Source organism: Euphorbia lathyris, chromosome 3, assembly GCF_963576675.1.
Source record: "Euphorbia lathyris chromosome 3, ddEupLath1.1, whole genome shotgun sequence".
Lineage (NCBI taxonomy): Eukaryota > Viridiplantae > Streptophyta > Magnoliopsida > Malpighiales > Euphorbiaceae > Euphorbia > Euphorbia lathyris.
In genome coordinates this window covers 14,836,583-14,846,978 of record NC_088912.1, presented here as the reverse complement: position 1 = coordinate 14,846,978, position 10,396 = coordinate 14,836,583, and positions in this window count along the sequence as shown.

Below are 10,396 nucleotides of genomic sequence, written 5' to 3'. Positions count from 1 at the left end.
AGTGCAAGCAATAAATAAATTCAATCCTCAAAATGTAAATTTAATGAAAACAAAAGGTAAAACCGACATTTCAGGGCATCCAATAAAGGCACCCCGATTTTCCTCTGGAAAAGCCAAATGGAATGGTCTAGATAAACAACCCTTGTGTGACCCTTACAAAAGTGACATGTTAAAGCACATGGGTTTAACTTAATAACATACAACAATACACAGAAAATTACTATGTTACCCTTATGCATATAGCCTCCTGTAAGACAAAGTAGACATGTGGGATTGATGGTCGCATTATTTCTTAGCGAATAATGATAATTCATGACATCAATTTTTTTTAATTGAGGATGACATCATTATCATTCTCCAAGCTTCCCAATTTGGTTTTTTACTTCAAATAATATATAAGGTAAATAATTTATTAGTTCCTAATATATATTTTTGTTTTTTTATTTTCAAAAACATATTATAAGGTGTTTATGATTTTGTTCATATTAACCATTTGCTCTTTTTGTCTAGTTTTTTTAGATTTTTAATGGAATATATCTTAGTTTTCAGCATGCCCATAGTAGATACAAAATGATCATGTTATTATATTAGTTTCTGCCTGTCTCTTTATGCCAAATATAACTGTTAAAAATCTAAAAAAATAGATAGAAGAACTAAAATCTTAATATTAACAAGAGATAAGAATATTATAATGTATTTTTCAAAATAGATGATTACACATTTGATTACATTACAACATTGATTACATTACATTGCATTACAACGTACCAAATGCACCCTTAAAGTATATTTCTAGAAAAGTCACTATAGTTCACCAACATATATAAAAATGGAAGAAGCATAGAGTTCATATACTAATAATTTTAAGCAAATATTACTACTTATAAGATAAAATAGTTTGAGCAAAAATTAAACCAGTAAATTTTTATTTGCGGTTTGATTGATTTGTAAAAACAATAATCTGATTAAAAAGTTTATAAATATATGTTTGTACTTTCTGCATTTCACAAAATTGAACATTTTGTAAAAAATTATTGTAATTACTATATTTATCGAGAAAATGTGCAATTTTGAGTAATTAAAAAAACTGACATTGCAAATTACACCATATATAAAGTCTAACTTTATAAATTAACTGAACCACAATTATTGTTTAGTTGAAATTCGACTCATAGATTATTGAAGTGCAAACTTCGCAAACCTCAAATCCCTATTTATAAGTTTTTAAACCCCAAGTCGGAAAAGCACCATTTTTTTTACTGCACTCTTAAAATCTGAATGTCATAGATTAAAATTAACAAAAATTGCCAAAATAGTCAATGGAAGTTACTGAATTTTAGTCTAAAAACATGATTATATTAAAATATTGCATAAGACAAAAAAACCTAAATTGTACATGTAAATAATGACAGGCATACATACCTCATCTTAAATGGTAAAATATATAAAGAAAAAGAGAGTAAATAGAAAAATAAAAAATGTAAATTTACCAAAAAAATAAATAAAGTAGGAATTTGGGGCAAGACAACTAGGATCGGTATTTTCTTCCTCCTCTAGAAAATAAGAAGCTAACCGTGCTACTAGACACTCCCCTCTCCGCTGCCGTCTCCATGGCAACCCAATGAAATCACACTCTCTTATGCTATCATCTTCTCCATACCCATATCGGACGGCCTCCCTCTCTACCCAAACCAAATTAAATTCCCTTCAATCCTTTGTTTGTTGCCCTCCAAACACTATTGCCTAGGAAAAGTTTGAAGCTTTATGCATTATTACAGGTTGTTGGGAATTTTTCTAGATTACGACAATTTAGCAGAAGCAATAAATTTCAATTTTATTGAATTTATGAGGTTTACAAGAGGGTGTTCTCTAGAAACTTTCTAGAGTTACAATGAGATAAAACAAAAATAGTAGCAGTCGGTGTTTCCCAAAAATACCCAAAATAATTATCTTTACTATTTTTATCTCTCCCCAAAATAATTAGACTACCCTTTAAAATAAACTCTCACAAACTCTCAAGGCACAATTATGCCTCTCTCACTCTACATTATTCCTCTCTCTATTAACTCCCTTTCTCTCTTTTTTCACACAATTTTTGATACTATGAGAAGTATATTACATGGCTATTTATAGCCATGTAATGACCCATTATTATTCAACCAAGTAGTTGAATAATTAAATGTGGTGCCTCGTTTTTCAACAATAAATGCACCCAATTTAGACTTTTATTTTTCTTTTATTATTTTTTTCATTTATCTTTTTGTTTTTTTGTTTATTTTAAATTAATGCTTCATTTTTTCAACAATCTTCCCCTTAACTATTAATTTAAAATTTTCATTTTTTTTAATATATGATGTACTTTCCCATCATCACCTTGTAAACAGAGCACTTCTCTCCGCAAACAACTTCTCGGAGCACTTCTCACCGAATCGAATTGTTAATGCACTTCTTATCAACCTTCAACAGCACTTCTCTCCAAATTAAACAAATTCTTCTTTCTCAACATGATGTGCCAAATTGATACTTTCTTCTTTCTTGTTCCTGCAATTCCTAAACTTCTTACACTTGAAACATTTAGGCTTTCCCTTGTGCCAGCAGTTTTTCTCATCATGACCATGTTTTTTGCAATGACCACATTGAAGAATTTCATTTTTTTTAACAAGCAAGAAAAATTCCCTCAACTGCTTGCTCATTTTCTCCATTTCCTCTCTCTATTAACTCCCTTTCTCTCTTTTTTCCACAATTTTTAATACTATGAGAAGTATATTACATGGCTATTTATAGCCATGTAATGAACCCATTATTAACCAAGTAGTTGAATAATTAAATGTGGTGCCTCATTTTTCAACAATGCACCCAATGTGGCTCCTCTCAACCTCAAATTGAAACTAAGGAGACCAAACTTTGGGGTGGAAGGTTCGAAGAGAGCACGACTCATAGTATCGAGAAATTTACTGAGTCTATTTCTTTTGATAAGTTGCTGTATAAGCAGAAATGATCAAGTTTCCATAGATTTTAGACTTTGGTGTTGTGATGCTATTGATAGCACTACAAGAAAAACAAACAATAATGAGCAAAAAATAATGAGTGGTGAAAAAACCTATCATTAAAAGTATATTTTCTGTAATTTTAATGAGTGGAAATAAAAGCAGGTCATTATTAATTACGGTTAATACACATATTTGCCAATGTATTTTCGTGGAAAAACAGATTTACCCTTAAATCAAATAAACCCACAAAACTATCCCTGAATTTTCCATAAACCTGCAATTATACCCTAATCTGACGGAGCTGCTAAACGGGGATGACATCAAACCTTCTTGTCTCCAAAAAATTGGATGACGACAATCAAAATTCATTTGGTTTCTTATTTTTTTCTATTGCTATTGCTTTTGGATTAATTAGGAGGTTTAGACGCCATTTTATTAGGTTGATTGAACTTTTATGAAAATGAATTTTGACCAATCTGTTCTTCTAACTTGCTTTTAATCGAAATTGAATGTGCATATTTTTTTCTGTTTGTGATTGGTTGTTCTTATCTGAAGTTTTTCTGGAGATAAGAAGGTTTGATGTCATCGCCGTTTAGCAGCTCTGTCAGATTAGGGTATAATTGCAGGTTAATGGAAAATTCAGGGATAGTTTTGTGGGTTTATTTGATTTAAGGGCAAATCTGTTTTTCCGAGAAAACACAAGGGCAAAGATGTGTATTAACCCTTATTAATTATAAAAAACTTAACTTTACTAAATTTTTTAACATTACGCTCATTATAAGTGCTAAATATTTTGGGCGGGATAAATTCCCACCAAAACAAAAGCCACTTTACCCTAATAAAGAAATCAAAAATACTTTGTAGTGTTAAAAGAAAAGAGAAAATAAAATATTGCAGACCATCTCTCTCCTATACGAAACTCTCTCTCTCTCTCTCGTCTCTCTCTTTGATTAGCTCCGGAAGGAAATCATTCCCTTACTCGAATTAGCACTAGAAACCATGGTCGTCCACCTCTATTGTCACACTCTAGTCAATTGGACGAACCCCACGATCGACTGGAACAAGAATTGGTAAGCTCCCTTGTGCATGAGATTGTTGCCCTTTATACTCTTCTCCTCAAAATCGGAGTTTCTCTAGTTCTCAAATCAAACAAAAGTTGAGCTATTTTATTGTTTATTTGTATAAATGTTATTATTAGATACATACTTATGCCTTATTTGCAGGTCTACTGAAAACCCTAATTTGTGCGATTGTGTTTTTCCTATGCTTTCTTTCTTTTTTGTTCGACTTGGTTAGGTTTGTGTTAACAGTATGCTTTTTAATAATTTTGCAGAAATGATCTTTCAATTGCGACTTAGAATTAATTACTTGAACCATGTTATGGAGTCAAAGAGGTGGGTTTCTCTGAAATCTATTTTACATTATAAAACTTTCAGAAATTTGAATTGTACATATAGCCATTAGGACTCGATTTCAATCCTCTATGTGTATTGGAATGAGTCTAATGATGAATTGAACTTTTGGAATGATGAGAATTGAGAAGAATTAACAATTTTCCCTGGAATGAAAATCAACTCCCTTGACCTGATTGGATATACTTCAATTGATGTAGTGAAATGTATTTTAATTTGGTTCTGAGGAGCAAGATAGTAATTTTAAGCACTTTTGACTCTTGTAACTTGGATTTTATTTCACTCATTATGATAAGCCTTTCTTATCAAATATTCAACCTTAATAATAATTTTATTTTAATATTATTATTATTATTCATATATGCGGTCATATTTTCCTAGTTTTGCTTATTTTCAGTCATCTAATGCTAAAAATGCATCATTCAGATTTTAATTTCTCTGCAGGCTGTTCATGTTGCTGCTCGTATTGGACAAACAGATATCTAAATTTTAATTTCTCTGCAGGCAGTTCATGTTGCTGCTCGGATGGACAAACAGCTTTCTTAAATCACTCTGTTTTAAAGTACCATGCTGGAACTCCATGGTTTAAGTGGCTTATAATAATTATATTATTGTTGATCTTTGGAAGTGTTTTTGGAAAATTGTAAAACAATTCTATACAATTACCCGTTGGTACCATTTTCTCATATTCTATTTCATTTTCTTTGTAATTTGGTCCTACGTATAGGTGGCCAAACAACATAAATTAAGTGTTAAGATGATAGTTTTCAAATTTGGGATATCAATGAAATGTTTTGTTGTATTACACTAAACTTTGACTAGTAATAATAATAATTAAAGAAATTAAAAGTTAATTAAATATAAATTATTAATATTTATCAAGCTTGCCATGATTTGTTTTTGCCACGGTTATGCTCGTGGCTAACTAATGTTCCTAGCAAAAACTGTTATATTTTTACCACGATTATGCTTGTGGCTAGGTGGGTTGATTGCCACGGGTCGCTATATCTTGCCATGGGTATTTTATTTTTACCACGATTTGGCTTGTGGCAAAAGGATATGACTAGCCACGGATTTTTCTATGGCATAAAAATCAATTTATGCCACAACTATTATTTTTCCGTGGCAACTACCTAGCCACGCTCACTTGTGCCACAAGAGTATCTAGTTTGAATTTCCGTGGCTAAATAGTATAGCCACAGAAATATTACACTAGTGCCACGATTTTAATCGTGGCGCAAGTGGTGATTTTTTGTAGTGTCATTTTCCATCTTGAGATATCAATGTATTTACCATCGATCCATGCTTCGTTGTTCCCAGGCGAGAAAAGTGATAAATATTGAACACAATAGACAAATTGCAACACAATGCAAAAAGTATTTGTTATTTAGAATGTAAACTGAGGAAGCTTTAAATAGCTTTACAATGAACAGAAATCCAAAAAGAGAAACTAACATATCCCACATATACAGGAAACATGATTACAGGAAAGACCAAAACAGATAGAATCAAACTCTAACTTATTCCTATTTTCTAGGAGCTTATTGTTAACAGCAAAGACTACTTCAAAGAAATCTAACAAGAAGACACGTGACTTAACAAAACTCTCCCCTAAACTAAACTTGCTTACAACAAGTTAGTTTATACCCAAGCTGCTTCGAACACCAAGTGCTTCTCTAAGCTTCTCAAATTGATCAAGTTTTAAAGGTTTTGTCATGATATCTGCAACTTGCTCATTCGTGCCACAATATTCCATTTTAATTGACCCATCATTTACAAGATTTCTTAAGAAATGAAATCTTACATCAATATGTTTGCTTCTCCCATGAAGTATCGGATTCTTTGCAAGTTTAATAGTAGAAGAATTGTCACAGAGAACCTTCACATAGTCAATTTTTGTACCTTCAATTTGTTTCAGAATTCTCTGCATCCAGACACATTGACACGCACATGAGGCAGCAGCGATATATTCTGCCTCTGTAGTTGACAAACTCACTACAGGTTGCTTCTTTGATGCCCAAGCTACAGCTCCTCCACTTAATACGAACACATACCCTGATGTACTCTTTCGATCATCTATATCACCAGCATAATCACTGTCTGTAGATGCTATTAACTCAGTTGTGCAGCCTCGTTTGTAAACAATGCCAAAATCAGCAGTACTTTGAATGTATCTCAAGATTCTCTTAGTTGCTAACATATGTATTTCCATTGGTTTTGACATAAATCTGCTTATAAGACATACACTGTACATCAAATCTGGTCTTGTGACAGTCATATATAGCAAGCTTCCAACGATCTGCTTGAATAAGGTTCCATTTACTTGAGTGCCTTCCTCCTCCTTTGATAGTTTGTTTCCTGGAACAATTGGATTTCTGACTCCATTGCACCTTTTCATCCCGAATTTTTCAAGCATTTCACTGGCATATTTCTTCTAGCTGATGAAAATGCCATTTACTCCTTGATGAACTTCCACTCCCAAGAAATACTTGATTTCTCCTAGATCAGTCATCTCGAACTCATTCTTCATAGAGTTTTTGAAATTTTGTATCATAATCAAATCATTGCCTGTAAAAACAAGATCATCAACATAGAGACTTATAATTAGAATCTTGTTGTTCTCCTGTTTTAAAAGGTAGGATCACAGCAGCTTCTTTCGAACCCTTCTTTGACGAAGTATCCTTCAATTCTACTAAACCACGCCCTTGGAGCTTGCTTTAAGCCATAAAGAGCTTTGTTTAGTTTGTATACTTTGTTCTCCTCTCCCTTAACTTCATAGCCTTGTGGCTGAGCAACGTAGACGTCTTCTTTGAGTTCTCCGTGCAGAAATGCGCTTTTAACGTCTAGTTGAAATAACTTCCAACCATTTTTTGCTGCTACTGCAATTACCATGCGAATAATATCCTATCGTGCTACTGGTGCAAAGACCTCATTGTCGTCAATTCCCTTTTCTTGAGCATACCCTTTGGCCACGAGGCGTGCTTTACTTTTGTCAATCTCTCCATTTTCGTTCAGCTTGGTTCGATACACCCACTTGACACCTATCACCTTCACTTCCAAATGAGCCTTTACAAGTTCCCAAGTTTGATTTTTCTTTATTGCTTCGATTTCAAGATCCATTGCATCCCTCCATTTCTTCAATTTTGCTGCTTGTTCATAGAAAATGGGATCAGCAGATATACATAGAGCAAAGTTTTGTACCTCATCTTCAGAGAATCCTTCTCCACTTGTGTAATCTTCTAAGTAGGCAGGAGCTCTTCGTTCTCTGATTGAGAAAGATGAATTAGAGGTATTATTAGGGCTGGAATTTAGTGAGTTAGAGCTGGAACTTGCTGAATTTGGAACATCACTGTTGGAGCTTGAATTTTTTACGTCATTGGAGGTGATGTTCATCCACATCTGCTGTATTTTCTTCATCTAAATCTGCTTATTCTTCACTTTCATCTCCTTGATTGTGGGCTTCTTCATATTCTTCTCCCCAATCAAGTACATCAGTAGTCTCCTCTTTTGTTTTTTCCCAATCCCATCTTTCATCTTCTTCAAAGATGACATCTCTACTGATGGTTACTTTCTTTGTGAAAGGATTAATCAGCTTATATCCTTTGGACTCCACACTGTAGCCGATCAGGACTAATTTCTGACTTTTTGCGTCTAACTTCAATCTCTTAGCATCAAGTACATGTACATTTTCAATGCAGCCAAAGACCCTTAAATATTCAATGTTAGGTTTCAAATCGCTCCAACATTCCTCTGGAGTTTTATTTTTCACAGAGGCAACGGGACTCCGATTGAGAATGTGACATGTCCACTTTGTAGCATCTGGCCAAAGCATTTTGGGCATTTGTTTTTCTTCAAGCAAGCATCTCACCATATTGAGGATTGTACAGTTTTTACGCTCCGCAACTCCATTTTGCTGAGGCGTATACGCTGTAGTAAGCTGTCTTCTTATGCCTTGTGTTTTGCAAAATTCTGAAAATTCTTTGGAGTTGAATTCTCCTCCTCTATATGTTCTTAAGTTGCACATTGATAGACCACACTCTTTCTCCACCATTATTTTGAAATTTTTGAAAGTCACAAAAGCTTCACTCTTTTTCGTTCAGAAAATAAACCCACATCTTTCGACTAAAGTCATCTATGAATGTTAATATGTACCTCTTTTGACTGTAGGAGGCAGGCGAAATAGGACCACAAATGTCTGAGTGTATGAGCTGTAATTTCTTTATGGCTCTCCAACTACTCTTCTTTGAAATGGCTACTCTGTGTTGTTTTCCCATCATGCAACTTGTACATTTTTTTGTTGGGGTTTTGATGTTTGGTAGCCCTCGAACCATCTCTTTGTTGTGCAGCAATGCTAGATTTTTATAGCTCAAATGCCCAAATCTTTGATGCCAAATTTCACTCGATTTTTCAATTTGTGCATTAAAGCAAGAAGGTGATTTCATGAGAATGTTTGCAATAACTACAAACATTTTGTTTGCTGTCATTTCACTTTTCATAATAACACCACGGGTCGGATGACATAACTTGCACACTCCATGTTTGATAAGAATGGTGATTCCTCATTCTTGTAATTGACCTATACTCAGCAGGTTATTACGCAATTCAGGTACATAAAAAACATCACTCACAATTTGGATTTGGCCTCCAACTTCGAGCTTGATACTCCCTTTCCCCATCACCATCAGCTTGGAATCATTCCAAATTTAACAGAATGCTTAAAAACTTCATCAAGTCGTGTGAACCACTCTTTGTTTCCTGACATGTGGTTCGAACATCCAGAATCAAGAAACCAGATCCCTTTCCTTTTGTCTTGTTTGAGATCAACTTGTGCCATTAACAACATCTCATCTTCATCATCGATCTTGGCATAGTGAGCCCGTTTCTCTGAATTTTGACATTCATACTGAAAATGTCCCAAATTGTGACATTTATAGCATTCAATAGCAGATTTGTCAAAGAATGATCCGCCTCTGCCTCTTCCTCGACCTCTAAACGTGCCTCTGCCTCGTCCACTTCGGTCTTCATGTGTAACTTTCAATACTTGATCTTCTTCTACAGATCCTTTCATCCTTTGTTCGTGAATTAAAAGGCTGCTTTAGAGTTCATCCACAGTTAAAACATCAACATTATTTCATTCTTGAATTGAACATACCACATAGTTGAATTTTGGAACTAAGGATCGAAGAATCTTTCCTGTGATATCAGCTTCTTTGAGACTTTCACCACATGATTTCATCCTCTTGGCAATTGAGAGTGTTCTTCCAAAATAGGCATTGACACTTTCCCCTTCTTTCATCTTCAGAATTTCGAATTCAGTTTTTAGGGTTTGAAGTTGTGCTCTTTTAACCCTTGTTGACCCTTTAAATTTCTGCTTCATCGAGTCCCAAATCTGCTTGGATGTATCATCGTTCAGAATGGTTTCCATAATTTCTCTGTCAATGGCTTGATAGAGATAATTCTTCACCTTATTATCTTTCAATTGTTGTTCTGCAATAACTTTAGTCTCTGCTTCTGATGGCTCTCTTCCTGTTGGAATCTCTGTTATTCTGTCTTCTACTAGGCTCCAGAATTCCTTTGCTCGAAGGAAATTCTCCATCAATTTTGCCCAATGTTCATGGAAGCCATCAAATTTTGGGATAGCTGGTTGCAATAAACAATTATTATTGTTGCTTTCTGCCATCTCTTCACACTATTCTCTCGTGTTTCTCTCACACTCTTCTCTCTCAATCAGGCCTGTTCAGGCTCTGATACCAAATGATAAATATTGAACACAATAGACAAATTGCAACACAATGCAAAGAGTATTTGTTATTTAGAATGTAAACTGAGGAAGCTTTAAATAGCTTTACAATGAACAGAAATCCAAAAAGAGAAACTAACGTATCCCACATATACAGGAAACGTAATTATAGGAAAGACCAAAACAGATAGAATCAAACTCTAACTTATTCCTATCTTCTAGGAACTTATTGTTAACAGCAAAGACTACTTCAA